This window comes from Carassius auratus, chromosome 6 (assembly GCF_003368295.1).
Source record: "Carassius auratus strain Wakin chromosome 6, ASM336829v1, whole genome shotgun sequence".
NCBI lineage: Eukaryota > Metazoa > Chordata > Actinopteri > Cypriniformes > Cyprinidae > Carassius > Carassius auratus.
In genome coordinates, this window is record NC_039248.1 from 8003390 (window position 1) to 8027798 (window position 24409).

Sequence of the window (24409 nt, forward strand, 5' to 3'; positions counted from 1 at the left end):
ACACAGAGGGAGAAACATTCAGCAGCCACACCATCAATACCGGGTCAAACGTCAGACACAATAATTATAATCATCCAGCGGCCTCACCAAGTCGTGAGCATGTATGGCTGTCATTGGCATAGTACCTCTCCTCTCAGCTCTGTTTTGAGGAGGGGGGTCAAATCCCACTGTAAATGTGATCTGATGTTCAAAGTATATCCTGTCATCTTCTGTCTTCAATATGTAATTGCTCCAGTACTATTGCTAGCCCATTTTCAGAGCCCGTGGCAATTACAGAAATACAATGAGTCCCCTCTCTCTCTCTCTTTTTCTCTGTCTCTCTCTGCCGAACGTATGTACTAATTCGCAATAAAGTGCTACAGCTGTCACTGCATTTTCTGCTCTGTTACTTCAATAAATTGGAACTGCAAAAAATAGGAAAAAATTGGCGTATTGCATTATGGGCCGCCTCCAGTGTGTGAGCCTTCTCTCAAACACAATTTGAACAATTCTATTTCCCCTAGATGAGAAAGTGTAGCTTGTCATTGCTGGACTGGGCAAATATTCATGAATCAGTTGATAATGGAGTCCATTTGTCAAGAAATAATAATTTTAGATTAGGTAACCTTTTTTTTTCCGTACTTTCAAACCAAACATTTGGAGGGGTTGATATTGGATGTATTGATGCTGTGGGAGAAGAAATCAACATATAATATTACGAATAAAACTATGAATTACTGTCACTAGAAATGAATGGTTAATGGAATCATTAACAGTACAGTGATACTCGCAAACTGGGACAGTGGTGTGCCTGCATGGTAAACACGTGTGTGTGTTAGTGTGCGTGTGTGGGTAGGGTCAGGTTCAGCCTAAATTGTGGGAACCAAATGTTCCTAAAAGCAATATTGGAAAATAACAAAACTGACTGATTGACTGAAACATAGTGATTATGGAGTCATGATAATGCTAAAATTGGAAATATCCAATTGATGTCCAGTTTGCCCTGAACCATATTTTTTTGCAATTCTTTTGACCACACTTTACTTTAAGGATAAGTCACTATTAACAAACAATTAACTATGACATTTGTCTAATTAAACTCCCAATTTGCTGCTTATTAATAGTTAGTAAGGTAGTTGTTAAGTTTAGGTATAGGAATGTAGAATATGATTAGGCAGAATATGTGCTTTATACTGTATGTCCAAGCTCTTCTTCTCTTTCTGGACTATTGTAATGCTCTCTTGGCTGGCCTTACTGCATATTCTATCTAGCCTCTGCAACTGATCCAGAATGCAGCAGCGAGACTTGTCTTCAATGAGCCAAAAAATGCTCACGTTACTCCTCTCCTCATCAGGTTACACTGGCTACCAGTAGCCGCACGCATCAAATTCAAGGTACCAATGCTTGTCTATAAGACGACCACTGGCGCTGCACCAGTGTACCTAAACTCACTTGATCAAACTTATGCGCCCTCCACAGGCACGGCGCCAGAATCTTTTCTGTATCGGTGCTAAGGTGGGGCTAGATCAATATGTGGGCGTGCTAGAGAAAATACATTATATTGATGACGTCAGAGTTACTTTATAAAGAAATGGGACTAAACCAGAGCTATTAAAAATTCAGACAGGGCTATAGCCACCCACGGTGTTGCATTGTCACTGGCACTGGAAGTTCGGCACTCTGCAAGTGAACGGCACCTTGTGGTGCCATCCCAAAGAGGTTCCAAATCACTCTCCCTGACACTGGATAAAAGCATCTGCTAAATGATTAAAGTCACAACTCAAAATATGGTTATGTCTGATTCAAACTGATAAAATAATCAGGACTAACATGATCCTTGGTGCATGTAGCCAATTTAACTGATGGGATTATTTTAGCATTCAAATATGTTTGTATGTCAAATATGTTAAAACGTTTTTAAGTTTTAAGGTTTTATTTGTATATCATGCTTAATTATATATAATATATATATATATTTATTAGTGGTGGGCATAGATTAGTTATTTTAAAATAGATTAATCTCACTATGATCTTGAAATTAATCTAGAATAATCTAGATTAAAATGGCTCATTCGAATACTGCCGAAGGCATTCAGAATGTGCGTGTAACCCAAATAAAATAGACAAACAGTAAGTCTTTGAGAAGGGGTTTATCAAGCTAGATGGTGCATTAGAAAAGGGGCTCATCTCCTGTTTCCAAAATGCATCACAAAGTGCTTGAAAAACCTGTAAACTAATTCCACATTGCACAAGGTGCAAACAACCTTACGCCTGTTTCACACATACTCCATCTGCAGTGCCTGTGCGTATGCGTTGCATATTTTTTACGCACCCATGTTAACGGATTCCAGTTGCGTTCCAGGAGCGTTGCGTCTGCAGCAGTGCAGCTATCGTTTACGTACCGAGTAGTGAACTGCAAACGCGTCCTGTGTGAAAGCACATCGAGTCCGTGCTGCACCACACTGCACACGGACTGCATACGCACTGCAGACGGATTATGTGTGAAACAGGTGTGAGCAGGGCCATAAGCAGGGCAGTAGCTGGGGTCAGCGGGGACCCGGTGAGGGTTGTACTAGTGGGCCCTGTTTGAAATTGTTTAATTTGGATGTTCGTTTATTTTTATTTATTTGTGCTATTTACACAATGTTTTTTTTTTTCAAGTTTGTAGGTGTCAATGTACAGAAACCAAATAATTAAATGTAAAATAGCACTGGATAGTCTTCAATGTAAAAATGAAATATACAATCACACCTACATTTATTCAGACACCTTTTTTTCTCACATTATTAAAGTTTTGCTATATATATCAAAAATTATATCTGGTGTCTGAATAATTTTTTGGTTTGACTGTTAGAACTACAAAATAATTCAGTCAAAAGCAGTGAGTGATTTTCTTTCATTATCTTGGATTAACATTATAGCAGCCAGTAGCTAAATTAGGCGCGGTCACTTTAAGAGACAATGAACGCATCCAATATAATGCACATCCCATTTTTTTTCTCAACTGTTTACTTTCTTTTAAAGAAATAACTGACAGTTTTTTCAAGCATAATTTCCAAGGTGGATATCATGAGCAAAAATAAGCAAATTCGGTGTTCAAGCATTTTGAGACGGCTTTCTCTGCATGGGCCCTGAACACCAGAACACCGTGGTACTGAATTGGGCTCTTTCACATATTTTTGTTTGTTCAAACTGCGATTTGTATTTGTTCGTTCAGGTGGGAGAACGAACTTCGACTTCGAGGAGAACTTAGCAGAAGAGAGCTCAGTTCAGTCTCGCTGTCCGTGATACGCGGCTCTCGATCTCTTTCGTGCACACCGAATACAGCGCGCGAGTAACCAGCTACTCTGTTCAGCTTTTCTGCGTCTTGTTTTTGGATGCTTTAATGTTTAAATCGACAAGGGGTAAGGCTTTTAAACACGTGAAAAAGATAAGCTTTCGTGACGGTGTGCAGCAGTGGCCCGTCAACAATTATTATTATTATTTTAATTTTTTTGATGACTCCCCTCATCCCCTGAGGTAACAACAACTATATTAAAGGGGTAAGGGAGGTGTCTGCGGCCTTGGGTGACGGGATGGGGGGCTTATGATATTAGACTTCTTAGCCTATAATAAAAGAATGAATTTCAAACAACAACATTAAAATCATGAACTCAAATGGCATTGTTGTAACGCCTGTTTCACACCGCAAGCGTGCGCGCGCAGCGCGTATTTTTTCGCCGTCCATGTTAATCAATGAGTGCATTCACACCGGGACCAGGAGCAGCGCATGAGCGTCAAGCAGGAGCGTCACGTGAAAAGCAGTGCAGCGGGGGTTTTGGCATCCGGTCTATTTTTGCTGTGCTGCTCACACTCAATTAAAGTGAAAGGACACTTTTGATGGACAAAATAAATATGATTTAACACAAAACGTGCTCAAAACGCACAGAATAAGCATGTCAAGAGTTTTAACAACAATGTCTAGTAGTCTTTTAACAATTATGCCAGAAAGAAAATTAAGTATAACAAATATGTATTTACCCATATAAACTTTTTAATTAATCGTTTTGGGTGAAAGTATGTTGTATTGTTAAAAAAGCAAAAGTTGAAAGAATTATACCCGTTGTTTGAAGTGGTTATACCGTCTGCTGAACACGCTTTGCAGCTGCTGCTGTGATGCTGTACTTATACCCTTGCAGTGTGAATACTTGCGAGAGTCTGCTGCTGCAGTGACGATGTAGTTGCACGGACGCGCTGCTTGCATACCGCTCACGCTTGCGGTGTGAAAGACGGGTTAGAAAAAAGATGCTGCAGCCAATGAGCAGCTGGCGGGGGCTGGTTGTAGGACGACTCAACCTCCGCAGACAGTTTTTAGTGTTTATCAGACAATAACTACTCAAGATTTTGCTTAAGTATAATTTTCGGGACCATTAGGGCCAGATTCGGGATTCTGGACAACAGTTTAGATTTCGGGACTGTCTCGAATTTTTCGGGACGTCTGGTCACCCTACCTGAAAGAGCTAATGCATTATTTCATTAGCTTGCATCTGACAAGCAGCGATATCATTCAGGCTTGGTGGGATGTCAACCAGTGAGTCATCTGATTCTGACCGTGTTGTTTAAGTACTCAGAGTCTGAAGTCAAGAGAGCATACTAAGTGTTGTTCACTGTATTTGAATTATTACCAAGCCGAGTGTGCGCGTTTCACACACCCTCTCCGGACACGTTGAGTTGTTACTGACAGTGGCAAAAGCAACACATGTGCTTTTCACTTGTAAAACTCAAGGGTTTATGGGTAATGTAGTCTCTGCTCTGCTCTGCTCTTGCATTGTGAAGGGCTCTCTGAAAAGCAGCAGCGCAGGCAAAAGATTAAAACATCTATTAAAACAGATGTCCAAATGAGCGTACGCTAAAAGCACGTTCTGGGCGAACATAGAGGTGGCGGAACGCTCAAGAGCTATATTTGGAAGTGGCGGTACTGAGTGGCGGTACTGAGTACTGGCCCACTTAAAGCACTGCTCACCACTAATAAATAAATAAATACATATATATATATATATATATATATATATATATATATATATATATATATATATATATATATTATGGCAAGCCATTCAGGAAATAATTATATTTAAAATAAGAAGTCTGAATATATGGAATGAAAGACTGAATATATAGAATGAAAGTCTGAATATATGGAATGAAATTCTGAATATATGAAATGAAAGTCTTAATATATAGAATGAAAGTCTGAAAGTCTGAATATATATAGAATGAAAGTCAGAATATATAAAACAAATTTCTGATTATATATTGAATGAAAGTCTGAATATATTGAATGAAAGTCTGAATATATAAAACAAATGTCTGAATATATGGAATGGAAGTCTGAATATATAATGAAAGTTTGAATATATAGAATGAAAGTCTGAATATATAGAATGAAAGTCTGAATAAAACCAATGTCTGAATATATATGGAATGAAAGTCTGAATATATAAAACGAATGTCTGAATATATATGGAATTAAAGTCTGAATATATAGAATGAAAGTCTGAACATATGGAATGAAAGTCTGAATATATAGAATTAAATTCTGAATAGAATGAAAGTCTGAATATATGGAATGAAAGTCTGAATATATGGAATGAAAGTCTGAATATATCAAACAAATTTCTGAATATATATAGAATGAAAGTCTGAATAAATGGAAAGTCTGAATATATATAGAATGAGAGTCTGAATATATAAAATTAATGTAAATTAATTAAAGCAATGAGCGAGTCTGCACAAAATTTAGTAGCAGCAATTTTAAGTAATAATAGTGTAATTAACACCCTGGCGAATGTGTGTACGGGCCAGCATACTGGCAACCGTACTCAACATTGTTCTACTGATAAAGAAATGTATTCGCTATTTCACGGGTAAAGATTTTAGATAATTGTGGGAGGTCCCTGTGAGGTAGAAGGCATGTTTCTTTCTGTAATGTTTGCTTGATAAGCAGGAACTTCCTGGGCTGTGAAGTTCACCGCATCCGCTCTTCCGCGGTGAAATAGCGAATAAATTTCTTCATCAGTAGAACAATGTTGAGTACGGTTGCCAGTATTTTGGCCCGTACACTCATTCGCCAGGGTGTTGATTAGATGATCGTTACTTAAAATTGCTGCTACTAAATTTCATGTGGACTTGCTCATATTTATATATATATATATATATATATATATATATATATATATATATATATATATATATATATATATATATATATATATATATATATATATATATATATATATATTCAGACTGTCCATATATTCAGACATTTGTTTTATATATTCAGACTTTCATTCTATATATTCAGACTTTCATTCCATATATATTCAGACATTCGTTTTACATATTCAGACTTTCATTCTATATATCTATTCAGACTTTCTAATATATATATATATATATATATATATATATATATATATATATATATATATATATTATTGATTACTGCTTTATAGTTGATGTCTCATAATGCAAATTTACATGCATCATTTAGATGGATTAGCAGCTCAATATAAAACAATACAAGTCGCCACCATGATAGAAAAATGTGTGTGTGTGTGTGTGTGTGTGTGTGACTGCACAATATGACAGAAAGAAAGATCCTCTATGTGTGTTTGACCTGTAACCACAGCTCTTTTTGTTGGGTAACAGAGATAACAGGGTAACAGGGAGCAGCTGTAGGACCACTAAAACTTTTCACACAATGCTCACTCTGTGTGTGTGTGTGTGTGTGTGTCTGTGTGTGGAAGGGTGCAGAACTTAATATCTGGAAGAACTGACAGTAGCGTCTCTGTGCAGTGAGCTTCTCACAGCAGGCGAAAAAAGAAAACAGAAAGAGCGAGAAAGAGAGAAAACCAGAGAGAGAGAGATAGAGGAGCGCTTCTTGTTAGGGATCATTTATTAACTGAGATCATCTCTTCGTTGGCCTCAGGGTAATAACTAATGTCAATGGCAAATTTCACAGTTGTCTAGAGAAATGAATTAAATTTGCAATAAAAGGCCCTTTGGCTTGTTGTACATGCTCATTTATTGGAGTTGGTGAACTAGGACTGTAAAGCAACTGCGAACACTGCCTTCATTTCCCCTCTTGTGAAAACGTGACCTTTTTCTCTCATTATTGTGAGGAAAGGATGGAGAGTTTGCTGGAAAGAAAGGGGCCTGGTTGTTCAGGGGGCCGGCCCAGCGCGTTACCTCACACTCACCGCCGCTAATGAGTCTTGCGGATGGTATTCCAGCATTTAACCATGGCTGCATTTACATCTAACCTCGCTCCGCTCTTGGTCCACTATTCATCACCTTCCCTTCACACTTTGTCTGAGACTCAATGGGTGTGATTATTTTGTGTGTGTGTGTGGGTGTACGTGTTTATGTGTGTGAGGGAAAGGAAAATGTGTGTGTGTGAGACGTGAATTAGAGATTAAAACTCTAAAGTATTCTCTAATCCAGGCATTGAGGGTTAGCAGTGTGAGGAGTGAGAATGGAGTGAGCACAAAGGCTCCCCGCAGCCCCAGACTCACGCCATCACCGCTGTTCCTGACGGCCACACAAAAAAGCCCTGCACACCCACCGGCCCCACCTCGGCCCGCGAAAAAAAAGCCTGTCAGCTCTCTTCCATGCCCCCGCTAACACTCCATGCCCCCCAGCAGTTGGGACGGTAGGGGTGGGGAATGGGCTTTAAGAATAGACCCAAAAATTAGGCGAGTTCTCTCCTCTCACGCTCCTTTTTCGTTCCCTTTCTCTGAGGACAGATGACAAATAATGGCGTGATTGAGCCTGTGTTTCAGTCACACATGTCCCCCCGTAGCCAGCTGCCAGTGGGGAGCAGTAGGGGAGGTTAATTGAGGAAAGGGTTATGAAAATAAAGCGCAAGAATCACTCGGATTCTGCTCAAAGGAGAGGAAAAACGGCATCCTGTCAAATAATGCTTGGCACAAAAGAGGAGAAATCAGGAGCACAACACGGCAAACAGCCGCAGAAAACAAGTTACTGTCTCCGCTGGGATTGCGGAGTCACGTTGCGTGCATTAAAATTAGAGATCCGACAAAAACGGCAGTGGAAATGTGAAAAGAAAGAAGAAATTCTGAAGCACGGGATTATTCAATAATAAATCATTTTGTTCCACAGAATTGGAAAATCAGCCAACATTCTATGGCCACCATTTTATTCCCCTCCGTCACATTTTGAGAGATAAATGTAACATTTAGCTGTTAATTCCAGCATCTGAAGTGTTCGTCTTCAGATGATTTAATTGCCCTGCAATTTTCTCCTGTCAAAAAAGCAACGTGCACCTCTGATGAGAGCGAGCGAACAGGAGTGTGAGAGTTAATTAGCGACCTCGTTAGAGACCTGGAAGTGTCTGGTGCGTCTCTGTCCCTTCTCACTCTTTCTGTCCCTCTCGTTCTCACACGTAACAAGAAATCCTTTCTTTCTTTTTTTGTACTGTAATCAATGCTTCTGTCAAGTGCACCTGGGAAGCTCCTATTTGGGCATTTGTTATAACAACACCATGCATTCATCTGGAAAAATAAAACATTATACATAATCTTTTTATTATCTATTACATTTACTTTATTTATTTTTTGCATAATTTTAATTTATATTATGCATGTATGGTATAATGTTCACACTTTATTTTAAAATCCAATTCTGAGTATTACATAACTATTAACTACAACTTTGGTTACACTTTATTTGAAGGTGCCCTTGTTACAGTGTAATTATACATTTAAGTACTGAGAAATATTAATTAACTACATGTACTTACTAAATGTTTAGGGTTAGGATTAGGGTTTTTCTTAGGGTTACTTGAATGTAATTATGCATAATGTTGTACTATTGAGTACATGTAACGTGTAATAAGGGCACCTTAAAATAAAGTGCTACTGACATTTCTCTGCAATTAACTCTTAATTTTACTGCTTACTTTACTGCTTAAGATAGTTGTTAAATTTAAGTATGATGTCTGAGATTAAGAGATCTCAAATATATTCCATGCGTTAACATGTGCTTTATAAGTATTAATGAACAGCCAATATGCTAGTAATATGCATGCTAGTTAAAAGTGTTTTAAAATTTGTGGTTTATAAACTCTTTTGACGATACTTTATTGTAGTGTCTGTTATACATTACATACTGTAGTACTTAATATAATACTTTACCATATAATAACAGTAAATTATGAATCATTTTAAATAACTGCAGTGTAAAAAGAAAAAGAAAAATATGATTGTGAAAACACATCAAAATAAAGATTATTAGAGTAAATTTCACAAGAAAAAATATTTCTACCTATTTCTTAGTTGATATTATTTTAACACCACATTTTTATTTCAGAACCCTAAACCCAACCCTATAAGAGCTTGTTGTTAATTAATGTTATGCAATGATATTATGTTTAATTGTATACGTACACTGAAACAATCTTATATTAAAGTTTAACTACCTTTTCTTTTATAGCGACTTAATATTATACAAATAGTCTGAAAATGTAAATAAAATTACAATACCATTCACAATCATTCATCTGCTTGCTGCCGTGTTCACATCAACTCCAACCTTGCAACTATTGGGTATCATCTATGCTAGAATTCACTTGTAATTATGTTTGCTTGAACATTCACATGCATTAACAAAATCTGCTGTACTGTCAAATTACTGTATGTAATATGTGCTGCATTCCACCAAAAAAAAAAAAAAAAAAAAAAAAACACTGTTCTGTAAGCATTTATCAGTGTAGTATGAATACAATCTGGACGCACTAAATCCTGTGGTGTCAGCTGCCTTTGTTGTGGCATCATATGCACACTCCACAATATCTCCAGCAGCAGTCTCCAGGTTTTTTTTCCCACTAGTTATGAATACTGTGTATATGGACATACCACTCATTTTGTCCAGCTGATGTCCCAGAATGTAGTGGAAGTTATATACTGACCTGTTTGCAGGAGGCTGTAGGAGGGAGATGTCTAGACCACTCTACAGAGGTAATAAAATGATTAGGAGGAGATGACGGATCTTGCTGCTAGTTGATTACAGCTGAACTGTCTCATGAGTAGGGGCTAATTACTGTAGCTGAATGAAGTGAATGGAAAGACGCTGTGTGGCTCTGCAGTGATGCTTCTGAACCACCTCACAGAACCAACTCTCTATTACCCACCAACCGCCTTCAAAGAATAGCTAAAAAAACTAGGCTTCAGACCCAGGATTACGCTTAGGTACAGGTTTAGGTCCAGGCTCAGGATTAATCCTAATCTCAGGATAAGATTTAAGCACTGCCGCAGGATTATGTGTAGATAGAGTCTCGAACCCAGACATACATTCAGCTATAGAGAATCAGTCCAGAGATATTGCGAGATCCATGTGTGGTTGCTTTCAAAAAATAGTAATTCCATGCCTCTGACAGATCATAAGACAAATATTAAACTGGCATATGAAAGTTATAAGAAAAGAGAAAATAAAAAAGACAATTCTTTTACACCTGCTATCACACCGTCATAACACTGTAACAAAAATGAAAAGATTTTATATGGAAATTAAAAGCCAGATAATAAAGACATTAATATCCAAAGGACCAACTAAGGAAATTATTCTACAGACCTGGAAAATGGAATAGTATGAATAAATACAAAATTTACGATTTATTATCAATGCTGCTCTTATTGTGGGCTTTGCTCGCGCAGCACTTTCCTCTCTCAAACGTCTCTTATATGTCAAGTGGCAAAGTGAATAACATGACAAATAGCTTCAAACAGGCGAAAAACATGCAAATACTGCAGGGAGACAAATGTCCAACCTTGTGTTTAGTGAGGAGGTAAGGTCATCCCTGACTCCATCTATCACAGCTGTAATCAGGCGGACGCAGGCTAACTCTGAGCTCGGCTTCAGCTGCATAGATAAGCGCACACAAGCAGGGAGAGCCAGCCTAGATAAAAACAGGAAAAAACTGATAAAAGATTCAACAAGTAAACACTCTCTCACAGCTGTGGTGTTCCCCTTTGTAGTCGCTAACTGTGGGGCTGGCATAAGGTTACACGTCTCTCGCTCTCCTTTCATTTACTGTATAGAAATCTCTCTTTGAATTCATCTGTGACTATAATGTAGTTTACAACCGGGTTACAGCGTCGTTTATAGTCTGTGCTGTATATATTTAGCTTGTCAGAATAGTTTGGATTTATATACTTTTATCAAGCTATTTAGTAAAACACATCCTGATCTTAAAGGCAAAAAACATGAGAATTCATTAGACTGACTAGTTCAGATAAGAGCTGAAGAAACATGCTTTTGCTAAATTTACAAATAGTCACTCGGCTCGAAATATCATAATAAAATATGCTCTTTTCGAAACGCATTTGAGCTAAAAATGTGCAATTGGATCCAACGCCAGCTGAGAATGAAGTAAGACTGTTTACACACTTTCCAAATGTGCAAAGTTTTGCAGTTATATTGTAATATCCTGATCTGATAATGTATGCAAAGCAAGCACAGAAACAGCTCTAGGGTATTCTGATATTTACCTGCCTCACCTGAGATCACCTGAGTGTTAACTTCCTCCTCCTCATCAGGTGTCAATGAATTCAGTCCTGTCTGATTAACAGGTGTCATGAGCACAAAGAACGATGGATTTCAACACACACACACACACACACACACACACACACACACGCGCGCACACACACACACACACACACACACGCGCGCGCACACACACACACACACACACACACACACACATATATATATATATATATATATATATATATATATATATATATATATATAATGACGTTTTTTAAGCAAAGTTTGGATGAAAAATATAACATTGTTGATTATAATTTTACACCTCTGTTCATTTATAACAGTTTTATAAAAAAATGCATTACTTTGTTTTTTTTTGTTTTTTTACATTTGGTTTCAACTGAATTTTTAATTATTTATTTACTTTTGAGAGAGAAATCTAGTTAAATAACAACAACAACAACAATAATAATAGAAACATTTAAAAAACACATAACACCTGTTTTTATGTTGAAAGGAGAAGATCTGACCCAGGCTGATAACTTTTACTTTAACACTTTTATATATATATATATATATATATATATATATATATATATATATATATATATATATATATATATATAAAGCCAGTTGTTGGAAGTGACAATATTGACTGTTTATGACAATTGTTATTATAATATTTTTTTATTATTATTACTATTATTTATTATTATTATTATGGCTGCATTTTGGCATGCAGACTGAAAAACTAAAGTGAAACTATTGGTTTGAAAGCATGCAGTGATGTCTGGAATCACTTTGACAAAACAGATGAAGTGAAAGATGCTGTTATATAACTCTACTTCAAGTACAGTGCTCTCGTATTTATACAAAATGTCGAGTGAAACCTTAGACACAAGCCAGTCGACAATAAAATCTTTTTCCACCAGGAAGAGCACATTCATAGTGTAACACGTTTTACTTCCCTGTTCAATTTTATAATTTTGTTTCATTTGTGTGGTTAGTTAATAGATAAACTAACAAAATTCCAAACCCCTCTAAAATAAAGAAATAAATGAATAAAATGTGTTTTTTTTCTTCTTCTGTGTTCTGTCCAGGGGCGTCGGACTAGGGGTAAAACCAGTACTGATTACCAGGGACCCAAAGGAAGAGAGGGCCCTTGAAAAGTCTGGATATATATTTTCAAGGGGGGGCATTAGGACTGCCTATGCATAGGGCCCGGGATCTTGTGCAGTGCCCCTGGTTCTGTCCTCCGCTGATTAAGCTTCTGTTCAAGTTAAAATTATATGACCTTTTTTTTTTTATTACATATAATAAGATAACATATAATTTCAATATGTTATATTTTAGAAGATGATGACTGCCATACAGGTTTCCCAGTGTGATTATTTTACACTAGAGACACACTAACCGGTTAGATGTAGATTTTTTTTTTTTTTTTACTGATATTCACACTTTGTATGTAAACGATTTTCCGGTTCACTGATAAATGATGTCACCTCTGTGGTGATGTAATCTAATGCATTGTTTACATAATTTACTTAACCTTTTATGTAGCAGCCATTCATTCTCAAGATGGGTAGAATTTTGCGCTTAACAGTTAGACAAAGTTAAACAAAATATTAATAATACAAAAATAGCCAGTGAAACAAATTTCCTTAAATAAGATATATAAATGAATACTTTATTAATTAATTATAGTTTAATTAAATATATTAAACCGAAAACAACAACTGTCCCTTCTTGCAAGTTTTTTATTTTTATTTTATTTTTTTGATATTGCACAATCCTGAAGAAAACATCTGTGCTTGTCCTCCACATATTATTCAAAAATAATTACTTTAATTAAATGCCTGACTATTATTATTGCCAAAACTCCAGTCATTCGTGACTGTGGATTTTGCCTTTTTGACATTGGCTGGGCTGTTTGTGATGAGATATTTGTCCTGGGTGGGGTGGGACCGCTTGCTGGCTGGCTGACGGTCCAGGCTGGAGCATCATGTGGGGAGAAAGTGTCATGTTTTACAGCGGCTGGTGCTAAATAGGCCCTATGCCATTAATCTACCCTCCTCCATTGGAGAGAGAGTGTGGGCCAAGCTGGTGAATGTCTAAACAGACCTGCGGTCATGATTTATAAAGCCTATCCTCCATTAAAGATGCACCGCAAGTCTTTACACGCTGGACAGTTAAGGACACTCGGCACACATTGCTAACATACAGACACGGTGGTGAAAAAATATGAACTGAAACACACACACACTAACACATAAGCATATTCAAGGATGAAAGCAAAGGTTTGAGAAACTGTAATTACAAGTGTAAGTGCAATTAGAATTAAAAGGCATGTTGGCAGAGGGATCTCTTTTTGTGTGATGTGTTAATGAACACCACTGGTTAAAAGTTTGTAAGGTTTTTAATGTCTTAACAGGGATGCATTTATTTGATAAAAAATACAATAAAATTGTAAAAATGTATGATAAAATACAGTGCTAAAAATATAATATTCAAATTTAAATAGACTGTTTTCTATTTTAATATATTTTTTAATGTAATTTATTCTTGCGATGGCAAGACTAAATTTTCTGGCATTCATTACTCAAGTGTCACATGACAAAAATCATTCTAATATGCTGATTTGGTGCTCAATTAGTAATAATTGTTCTAATTATTGTCTATGTTAAAAACAAGATTTTGCTGCTGAATATTCTTAAGAAATTATTTTCAGGATTATCTGATGAACAGAAAATTCAATTTGAAAGAGATATCTTTTGTGATAAATATATTACTTTTAACATTATAAAATGACTTTACTGTCACTTTTGATTAATTCATCCTTGATGAATAAAAGTATTAATTTCCCTCTTCAAAGAATTGCTTACCCCACATTTTTGAACAGTGGTGTATCACAGTTTCAACAAAAAATATTAAGCGGCAAATAGTGTTTTTAACATTGGTTATAAGAAATGTTTTTTGAGCACAAAATCAACATTAGAATGATTTTCGAGGGAGCACATGACACTTAAGTATTGGCTTGTTAAAGTTGAACTTTTCCATCACAGGAATAAATGCACTAATATTTCACATTTTTATTGTTTTACTTTATTTTCGATCGTATAAATGCAGTCTTGATGAAAACAAGATACTTATCTCAAAAACATCTTGTAAAAATTGTGATTATTCCAAACTTTTGACTGGTAGCGTATGTGTACATGTGCATGCCCAAATGTGTGTGTGTGTGTGTGTGTGTACATGTCTGAGAGAGTGAGGAGCTCTATTCTTGCAGTGGTAATCCATCCATTGTGCTAAAATTCTCCATCTGTATCAGTTCATTGAGAGCACATTGGCCCTGGGGTCTGTAACTGAGCTGGACCCTGTCTGACAAGCCTATGTGTGTGTATGTGTGTGTGTGTTGGGGGGCAGGGGCAGCGGACCATGGGAAAAACACCGCCCTGCACCTCTCTGCGGCACTTGTTCCACCCCACTTCACATGCACACACACACACACCAAACATGGGCCACTTGTCACTGACCCCCTCTGCTCTCCCTATGCCCACTAAGGATCACCCTTCATGGCCTCCTCCCGCACATGTGTTCTTAACACTAATGCACCCGAGTCCCGCGGTCCGCACCCGGCACCACTGACCGGTCCACTTACACCATGCCCTGGGCTTTTCCTGTAGCTGTACTTCAGATCTTTCATCTCTGATCTGTCATTTTTCATTAGGTCCTATTTCATTAAGCAAGAAATGTGTTATTATAAATGACAAACTCTTTCCGAAAGCAGGCGCTGGGACACACAGGGTTAATCGATGTGGTGTGTGAGTGCGTTTGTGGATGCGTGCACACCTTGGTTGTGTCTAGACCCCTGTAACCAATATTAAAGTGAGCCATGATTAGAAATTTACAGAAAAAAAAAAAAAAAAAAAAAACATAATATTATGTATGAAATGAATCATTAACATGGACCATTAAGTTCTCTATTTTCATTTAATTGAATTTGTCAGCAGTATCCTCTTTAACTGAAAACCACTCATAACTGCTAAATTAAATAATAATTAAAGATACAACTATCAGAGGATTTGAGGGGAAGTCAGGGAGCATTTATTTCCGATCCAAGGCGTAATTTATTCAAATTATATAGAAGAGCGTTTGAGAAAATTAGATGCATATTCCTTTCAGGCCTTTAAACGCAACAAGTTTTCTATTAGAATTGCTCATGGTTGTATCAGCGGAGGGTCCTTACCATCTTAATGAGACATATGTGATTTCAAAAAAACTTATACTGTATAAATGACACAATTTATTGACTTATTTTTTTATAAATTCCTTAATTCAAATAGATTCAAACTTTCAGATAAAATAAAAAGAGCTATATCGCATAAAGGGAGTGAAAAAATGATATTTTCAGAACAAAATAAACAAAGCGAGTGGAGAAGATAGAATGTCGCTATGTTTATCCAGGGGCAGCTGGTTGTGTAGCTCCTGTAGCTGCGCCCGAAAAAAGTCAGCCGTGAAGGCAGGAAGGAAGCAGAGTAGGAATTTGGTAGGAATGAAAAGGAGTATGGGATGAAAGAAAGAAGACAAGCAATAGTAGAGTTACTGAAGGTGGAAGGGGGAATGAGGAAAGATGGATGAGGGAGAGAAATAGTGTAGCCAGTAGGGGGAGGCACGACTAAAGAAAAGTCCACTGCAGACAGAGCGAAAGAGAGAGAGAAGTGCGAGAGAGAAGACACTTATACACTCTCCCATGCATCTGTCTTCTCATAACCTAGATACATCCAAGGCATACTTGTTTGAAAATCTTACGAATCCACATTTGTGTTTAGGGTAGCATGTCATACAGTTTGCGCAGGCAACGAGCAGTGCAATGAATGAGCGTGCTAGCTGAGGTGTGATAAGATGGGCTGTTTGATTGTGTGTCTGAGCACTTTATGTACGGTACTGTGTAATCTGTGAACCTGCACTGCATATTTACCACTAAACACATGAATATTGAAATTATAGGCGGTGTGTCACCATTTTACTTATTCGACCTGCCACTCCGTGACACCTGCACCTGTTGTCTGGCCTCCGGGATTCTCTCTGTTGTTTTGTTAACTCCACCCCCACTTCTCCATCTATCTGTCTCGCTTTCTCTCTCACCCTCTATATATGTTTATGCATGTCTGTAGGTGAGTTTGTATAATGCTGCTTGTTCGGAATACAATATGACTCATCAGGTTGTTCAGGTAGGCAGTGAGAAAAGTGACAGCTTTAACCCACTCATTCAGCTGCTGGGCCTTCTGTCTGTGTATGCGAGTGTTAGTTTAAGAGTGACAGAGGGCAAAAAAAGAGGAATGGACGGAGAAAGAAAAGTGAGAAATGGCATATACTACAAAACACACATAAACAGGATCATTAAGAGAACCTGAGCATCCATAAATGTTAGTGTTGACATCCCATTTTTTAGGTCTATCTATCTATCTATCTATCTATCTATCTATCTATCTATCTATCTATCTATCTATCTATCTATCTATCTATCTATCTATCTATCTATCTATCTATCTATCTATCTATCTATCTATCTATCTATCTATCTATCTATCCATCTATCCATCCATCTATCTATCTATCTATCTCTAATAACAGTTTCATTTGTATTATTTTGACTGTTATAAAAGCCTTTTACATCCAGGAATACTAATACTAATACTAATACTAATACTAATACTAATACTAATACTAATACTAATACTAATATAATAATAATAATAAAACTATAGCAATATCCATTTTTTTTACATTCTGTTTATTTCAATGATATTATGTCATCTGCTGCTTTAAATGCTTTGATATTGGGTGGATTCTGATTGGCTGTCAGTGTAATAGTCATTGTTATAGTTATATTTTATATGAATGGATATTAAGCAAACTGATCACGAAAAATCACAAAACATGAAAGATCACAAAATTAAGACCGGACAAAGCATAATATATACATTAATTAAATCCATGCAATAATAATTTAAACATTATTGCATTAAATGTACATTACATATTGCTGCATTATATAATTGTTTGTGATCCTGGTCTTAATAAAAAATAAAATAAAATAAAAATAATAATAATTCAAAACTCATTAGGATATTAAGTAACGATCATGTTCCATGAAGATATTTTGTAAATTTCCTACCATCAATATATAAAAACTTGTTTTTTGATTAGTAATTTGAATTTCTAAGGACTTAATTTGAACAACTTTGAAGGCGATTTTCTCAATAATTAGATTTTTTGGCAAACTCAGATTCCAGATTGGCCAAATATTGTCCCATTCTAACAAACCAGACATCAATGGAAAGGTTGTTGATTCAGGTTTCAGATTATTTATGAACCTAATTAAAAAAACTGACCAATTATCACTGGTTTTGTGGTCCGGGGGTCACAATTCAGTTTTTGTAGTTGTTAGTACACAGTTATTGTTTTGGATGTGCGTTAACATCATTGTCAATCTACAAACTTTTACAGTTCGCAAGTTGATGGCACAATGCAGTTTTGTGAAACTGTAAGACAATATACCATAGTCCATCACAACACCATTTAAAGTGGTCAAAATGCACTAAACTGCAATTACCACCCTGGAACCCTGGAAATTTAACATTTGTTTAACTAGAAATGTCCCCAGTTAATTTCTGAAATCTGGTCACCTTAGTGAATCTGGCTTGTTGCCCTATTCTCTGTGTTTGTGTATGTATATGTGTGTGTTAGATGTTTCTCCGTGTTGGATGTTGCTCCCTCCTCCCCTCATACCTCCTGAATTAAAGGCTGCGTTCACTAAGTGCAGACGGATCCATTTCACTGTGGAACTACGCACACAAAGCCTGGGAGTGCAGCTCTCATGCCACTGCCGGGTATCTCTTACGCCCTCTCACATTTACCATTCTGTCTCTCCGCAGTGACCGAAAGGTGACACTGTGGATGGACCGGCAGATAGACTCAACTCAATAACACACCGCCCAAGTAAAGACTAGGCCTCCCTACTGTTTTACACTTGCACTGTTTCTATTACTCTCACTCTCTCGTTCGCCCTCCCTCCGCCACCCCGTCCTGTGCTCTGCTACGGCTAATGCTCTAGAAAGTTCTTCCGACAGAGTCCTCACACTTTCTTAGTCACACTAGAGTGAGTGGGGAGAACATCTAGAGTGATGTTAATCGTTGCTCTCTCTCCCTGGCAGTGGCGGCACACGTGAGCAGACAGTGTTCCGCTGTGTTCTACTGGGCCGTGGACGGTGGAGTATAGCATGCAGATGAGTGAGCTGGCAGGAAACAGCTAGTGCTGTGACCAGGAACTCCATTAAAAACGACACAGCACACTTTGATTACCATGACTGGTCAGCCAAGTTTAAGCATTCCTACACACACACACACACTGTTTCTTCTACATTTTGTCTCACTTTCACGCACAAACACCCATGCATGCATGCACAAAGCCACATCTCCTCTGTTAAACAGCCTGTGAAAGTAGTGGATATAATGGTCCTTTTGGCCTCATTTCCTCAAGCACTGAAAAAAAAAAACAATGCATGAATGTCATGTTTTTACAGAACTCTATAAGCTATAAATAGATGTTTCTTCAACTTTAGGCACATTTAGGCATGTGGAGCTTTAAAAAATGAACTCTCTGAGAACTTTTTATACCGTTAATAGGCTATACTAACCATTTTTTTTCTTTAATCATTATTTGAGAGCTATAAAATATGTGATAAAACATCATGTCAAATGAGTAGGGTGAGTACTGTACTAATGCTTATGTATGTTACATTTAATACTATATATATATATATATATATATATATATATATATATATATATATATATATATATATATATATATATATATATATAATGTATTACTATTACATTTATTCACTTTTATTCAAAGTGAGTTATAAATGAATAATTCAGCAAGCAATTCATCTGAAGGATAAATAAACAGGAGAAATAATAACATAATAGCAATTTCACAAAGGTTTGAGTTATAGTGACAATATAAAGTTTCAAAAAGCATTTAAAAATGTTCAGGCTAGAACAGGGATGGATTAAGAAATAGTTACAGCATATATAAATAAATAGAAATTAACATAAAAGTGTCCGAAGAAACACTCAAATGCTAAGCAAACAATTATAGTCACATGTGCACACAAAATAAATTGCGTCTAGAACTAATTACTTGCACAAACTTTACTAATTGCTCTAAAATATTCTTGTTTTATGCTGTACTAGAGGGACTGATGGGGTACAGATGGCTAGCAGAAGGTCCTAAAGTAAAAAACTTCCTGGTTCATGAATCAGAGTTTCAATGGCGATCTAGCAGCCAATCACGTGGCTTGAAGAAGCAGCGTTTGAGAGCGTCTCTGGGGCAGCCTGCCTATTAAAACAAGGCCAAACACTTCACAGACAGCGAGTGAGCCAATTAATTCTGCTGGGGGCTATGCTCCCAGGTTAGGATTTGCTTATGGTGATAAATTGGGGCTTTGTGTCCATGCTAAACTACCTCCATTTCTCTCGTTTTCTATGGGTTGCCAGGTCCGTGGATGATGTCACAGGGCATATGATGATTAGGGGATGCCTCATGTCCTGTTGTCGCAGGGTCTGCCCTTCACTGCATGTGTGAAATTAATTAAAATCAGGCTCATGTCACTGGTTGTGCTAATGCTGAAACAACCAATGCTAACTGCATGACCTGCACAATAATGCGGACTAAGACATTAAGACCTAACATCAAAAAGGGTAATGTTTAATGTGAATTATCAAAAATTCAGCAAAAAAATTATTCTTTATAACTATCAGTAATGTTACAGTAATTTTTGTCCTATCTATTAAAGTACATTTAAAAATGATTGAATACCTCAAATAGATTAATATAGGCTATAATTTTTTTTATGATTAGCATGTTCTTAATTTCTGAATTTTTTAGGATAAAAAAAATAAAAAAATTGTGTCAGGGTGATACAACAGTCCTGATGTTTTGTATATTCTTGTTAAAAGAATGACATTATTAAAAAAGAAAACAATAGTAGGTAGTTTGACATAATATGTTATTATTATTTCTTGTAAAATTTTCTTTACTGTACTGTTAAATTTGTAAACCGTTTTTTTTTTTTTTTTGCTTCACTTCTTGTTAAATATCCACTTAATCAAAGCCATGTAGTGTCCCTTGCAACTTGAAACTTGCAACACATAAATAAGAAAAGAAAAAAACATCAAAAGCAAAGTTAATTTCACTCAAATATTACTGATTACATTAAGCAGAACTAAAGATTGCATGCTTTGCTTCAAACTCAGTATGGAGAATACATGATGAAATGAAATGTTATGTGTTTTTGTACAAGACTAATATGAATGGAGATCTGTTAGTGTTTATTGTTGTTATGTTGGGATTTAATGGGTTTCTCTTATGTCTCTGAGTTTTGGGGGGTTACCTTTTTGCTGAAGAGCCAAACATTATTAGGGTTATCTGCAGTGATAGTCTCTTGATGTATTAGCACATGTGTGCTTTTAGTAAAATGTAACTATAAGACAGTGCTATTAGACAGTTTTAGTAATATAAAATAACCAAGTTGAATTGAATTTAAGGAAATATTCTTTTACACAAATATGTTTCTAAACTGGTTTCCTAAACTGAAATTAGTTATTATAACTTGTTGGGTTTTGCGTGGACTGTCTTGAAGTATTAAAAATGAATAACTGGTTTAGCTAATTGTACAATTTCGTTACTAAAAACGGTGAATTAGATGTACAATTCATTCTATGAAAAAAGGGAGCGATTATATGGTGAGAAAACAAGCTTATTTAAAGCTGCATGTTTTGATTCGACAAAGCTTCCTTTGCAGCTCTTAGCGGTGATGGGTTAAAGCTCTGCTGTTAGCTGAAGAACTGTTGAACCCTCCAGCCACCTATTTCCTGATCTGACCTGTTCGGATGTGCATTAATTTGAAAACGGCAATGTAAACAAACCTCCCTTTTACCCACAGCCCATGGTCATCTCTCCTATATGCTTCAGTCTGTAAATCCATAAAGCTCAAAGTCAGCTTTCAAATTCCAGAGCTGCATTTCTCCTAATAAAGACATGTGGTCTGCGTTTACTTACTCTCTCTTTTTTTTATCTTTATCTCCCCTCTCTCCTTCCTCTCTCTCATAAAAGAGACTCTCTATTGTATCTCTCATCTGAACTGTGGAGTGGTTAGAGGGGTTGTTGTGGGGAGAAGGGGGAGTTGGTGAGGGGATTCAGGGATTGGAAGAGCATGGGCATCCTTTCTCATACAGGAAAGGTCCATATTCCCCCTGTTATTTCACATCAAGACCGTTTTTCTAAACGCAACCGTGGAAGTCAGTCACGGGCAACTGGTTTTGCTTGAATAGAGGAAACAAACATCAGCAGCAACCACAAGAAAGGATTTTCACTGATATGGTTTTCAGATAGGACGCAAAGCGATCCTGCCGTGTCTTTGTAGGCCCTATACTAAAGCAGTTTGCCTTGAATTAAATCTAATTTAATTATATGTAGCAGTTGTCAACTTTAATAGACAGTAATGTAAGAGAAATACAAAGAAAAGATACTTTTGTCACTTCACAGGCCGTTTTTAAAATTAGAACTATAAAAAGAATATGAATGAATAATGGCTTTTGTGAACCTGACTAGCATGTTTGGGTTGAGATGGCAGGGCCATCAGACTGACAGTTTCTCCAAGTGCGGCTGACAGAGTTCCCCGCCTGGCTTTTGTCGACTTTTAACACTGTGGATTTGTCAATCGACTCAGTGGCCTGAAGAGGCCTTCACATTGTGTGGTGCGGCTTTTGGACGCTGCCAAGCAAGCTGCACGGGCGAAGGCTTTAAGAAAGAACACAATGAGCTGGAAAAAACCTGGCTACCTGTGAAACAAAACCAGGAATAGGCGGGAAAATATCCACCCGAGAGAGAGGGAGCGAGAGAAAAGAAAAGACAAAAAAATGAGTGTCACCATCTGACGCTCTCCACGTTTTTGCCACAGCCAACTCTCTGAGAACTATGAGTGAATGACAGCCTGAGAGAGCAAATGTGTGTGTGTGTGTGTGTGTGTGTGTGTGTATGCGGGTGAGAGAGAGAGAGAGAGTGAAAGGGGAGGGGGGAAGGACTGGGTAAGCCTTGAATCCTTGTCATCAGCCCCTTCAGTATGAATAGGCCTAATGAATGCGGCTAAGTGGTAAGAATCCATGGTCAGCAGCATCAAGGCAGGTAATACCGCCCCAGATTTAATTGGGAGCAGGTATTGGAGGCTGTATTATTTTAATTGGTTAGGGTTGCTCTAAATGGAAAAAGACAAAGTATAATGGCCAAATTGAGGCACACAATAGCACTTAGCACAGGATTGTATGCATTCGCTAATCTGCCGAGGAATGAGGCAATTCGGTGCCATTTTCTCAGTGAAACCAGCTGCATTGAGCTTGTCCCTTTTGTTCCCCCTTGGGAAAATGCAAGATTGAAACAGAAAATACCTTTACCCGGGCAATCATTTGCCACGTGTAGAAAGCGGATACAGCAGTGAGCGATGGAAAAAAAGAAGGGATCTTTGTGGTGGAAGAAAGGATGGAGAGGGAGATAAAGGCTGAAAGTGGGGCCTGTCACGGTCAGCCGAGGAGGAATACAGTGATGACATTTGCAGTGACAGACGAGCCTGCCAGGAAGGCTGGCTAGAGTTTAGAGGCAGGAATCTGATCTTTAAAAGACATGCGATAATTAAAAGAGGAAAGGTATTTAAGACTTTGGTTTGTCATTAATATTGACCGAGATCTGGTTTAAATCTTAATGATGCTCAGACAGCTGGACCTACACAATAAACTGAGGTCTGAATTAAACACCAAGGTCTCTCCGATGACCACTGCGAATGCCTTGAATTAACATCCAAACAAAGACACTGAGGGGTTTATGTCAGTTTGGAAAGTTACTTCAAATATAGACAAACCAGCAGTCAAGTTCTAAAAGGGGGCATTAGCAGCGATGCCATAGAAGAATCCTTTAAGATTCCCCAAAGAAAATTACAGTCAGTAGTTCTTAAAAGAGCCACATACTGTGAAGAACATTTTATTCATCAGAAGAACCATTTTCCACTCTAAAGAACCTTTTGTGCAATGGAAAGGTTTTATGGAAGTTAAAAATACTTCATGGAACCACTGTTGACGTCACATCACGTCAAAGAAGCTTTATTTTCAAGAGTGAAGGAAGTCTCCAGCAAGTTTCAGGGATGGGATAATCACACAAACACATCAGTGTCTAGGGTCTTGCTCTTGATAAGTAGTGTTTGGTGTACTATATGGATGTAATTTGTCATTGTACCATAAGTGGTGTGCAATTGAGAGAGTGCAGTGTACTTGTGTTTGGTGTGGTAAGTAGTTTTTGAAATGCTGTAATTAGCGTGATGTTTTTTGATGCCTGTGTTTATTGCCATGTCTGGTATTCTGTGTTTATTGAGTCGTGTCTTGTGTTTTAGGTGTCCTTTCCAGTGCCATGTATCTGACAGCTCTGAGAAGCAGCATGATGTGACAGACCATATGGGAAACATGTAAGGTAATTCTTATATGTCAAGCTTTCATTGTTGTGCAAAGTGCAGCTGGATGGATTTTTGCTATTGAATGTAAAATTTAATGGTGGGTGGTTTTTCTCAGCTAAAAGATATGACAACACTGGACACTATGGTGGAATGGTTCTGTGAGTTGATATTGCTTTAGTTTGTGTCTTTAGCAGTGTTGGGCAGTAGCGTCACTACAAGCAGCGAAGCTACTAACTTAACTACATTTCTCAGTAGCACGGTCTTAGCTTCGCTGCTTTCTGAATCAAATAGCTTTTCAGTAGCGAAGCTCT